Source organism: Galeopterus variegatus, unplaced genomic scaffold (genome assembly GCF_000696425.1).
Source record: "Galeopterus variegatus unplaced genomic scaffold, G_variegatus-3.0.2 Scaffold16317, whole genome shotgun sequence".
Lineage (NCBI taxonomy): Eukaryota > Metazoa > Chordata > Mammalia > Dermoptera > Cynocephalidae > Galeopterus > Galeopterus variegatus.
In genome coordinates this window covers 15,974-18,171 of record NW_007742428.1, presented here as the reverse complement: position 1 = coordinate 18,171, position 2,198 = coordinate 15,974, and positions in this window count along the sequence as shown.

Sequence of the window (2,198 nt, the reverse complement as noted above, 5' to 3'; positions counted from 1 at the left end):
GCGGGGAACCTCATACGTTGCCAGTGGGAATGTAAAATGGTGCAGCTGCCATGGAAAACAGTTTGATGGTTCCACAAAAAGTTAAAATATGACTCAGCAATGCTACACCTGGGATTCCACGACCCAAAAGGATTGAAAGCAGTGACTCAGATACCTGTACATACGCGTCCATGGCAGCTTTAGTCACAATAGCCAAAAGGTGGAAACGTCCCAATGTCCATCAACAGATGACTGCATAAACACAATGTGGTGCATCCATACGGTGGGGTATTACGCAGCCATAAAAAGGAAAGAAGCTGACACACGCTACAACATGGATGAACCTCCAATATATCGTGTTGAGTGAGTGGAGCCAGACACAAGAGACCACACAGTGTATGATTCCATTTCCATGAAATGTCCAGAGCAGGCACATCCATGGAGACAGACAGCGGATTGGTGGTTGCCAGGGTTGGGGGAGGGGTAATAGGGAGTGACTGCTGATGGGCACGGGGTTTCCTTTTGGGGGGATGAGAATGTTCTGGAATTAGAAGTGATGGTTGCATAACATTGTGAACTACTAAAAACCACTCAATAAAATGGTTAATTGTATGTCGTGTCAATTTCACCTGTTTTTAAAAATTAAAAATAAAAACTTTAAAAGTGCTGTGGGAAGAACACGGGGTGTCGGTTGGGAAAGAGACCCAGGAGGGCCTCGCAGAGGAGGCAGCCTTTCCTCAAAGCCTCGAAGGGAGCGAGCGAGGGGCAATCACAGCCATTACAGGGTCCCTGGGTTGAGATCAAATCATAGCGAATTATATTAAATTTCGTTCAAATTTCTTTTTCTGAAAAACAACCACAAAGTTGGTGCTGAGGACGGCGGCAGGAGGCGAGGGTGCCCCTTCGTGAACTTACCGAGCTGTGGGGGCTTCCGCGACCCGCCCCACACCACCCCGTCTCTCCTGGGGCCGCCGCCCCGNGGGAACTCAAAGTGTTGACAATATCTCTGGGTGACAATTGGGAGAACGGGTTTGGTCCGGTGTTCTCCCGGGTTTCTACTCTCTAGACACACTTTACAATTTATTTCTGAGTCTGTATCTGACCTTCCAATTCCGTGGGATTCTGGGATCAGAGCACCTTTCAGCTCGTGCTCTCTGGAGGGAGATGTGCTTATCTCCTGAGGAACAGGTCCTGGGCAACTGAGCTTCACAGCTTGACTCTTGCCCACATCATCTCAATCTGGGGTGCCACAGGATTCACAGGGGCATCTTTCTGAAGAATCAGATTTTCTTGATTCTTTTGAGAGAAAAAGCCTATTAATGTACTTAGGGGTGACATTCACCTAATCTTAGGGGTGAGATTTGTAAGATCTTAATGGACTTCTCTCTGAAATGATGCTTGGGTTGTCCTCTTTCTGGTAGGTCCCCAGATCCCTAGGGGTGTGTCCTCATGGACTCCTGCCATTAGGAATCATGACATAAACGTTGGAGAAGTACTCGTGTACAGCTGCATTGACATAAATGTTTGAGAAGTACTGGTGTGCAGCTCCCCCAGCTCTTTAAGAGAGGACCCTGATGTCTGATTTGTATTTTGCCCCCTGGCAGCTGCTGATTCATGACGAAAACCCAGAAGACTGAAGTTAAATTTCATTATTGCCATTTTTTAGTCATATTTTCAGTCCATTTCTTCAGCTACTTGGTGATCATATCAACACCTTGTAGGGATGCTGGCAGCATTAAATAAGATGGGAGAAATAAGAATATTTTGTAAACACTGTAAAGTAGGATGAGAATAGAGGGGCTTAGAGAGCTCTGAATATCACCGCTTTTCCTTTCCACAGTTAAGGGAGTACCAAGAAAGGAACAGCCCTGCTGGTCCCAGAGCAAATAACAAACTAAAATCTGGCAGCTCTGAGTCAACCACACATGGTGGTTTCCAGTCACCTCGGGAGGTGAGTCTTGGCTGGCCAGGCTCCTGGGAACAGGGGATTCAGAGGTGGCTGAATGGTTTTGTGTCTGAGGTACCCCAGAAATTGGGGCCCAGAAGGGGACAGAGGGAACTGAGAAGTAGGATAGAAGGAAACTGAGGCAGGGATTTATAAGAGAGAGAGAGAAGATCTTGGACCAGCCTTCTCACTGGGTGTTGGGCTCATCCCCTCTTCTCTGAGCTTCTCCCTTGATGCTGTACACATGAAGGATGGACCATGAACTTGGATAACA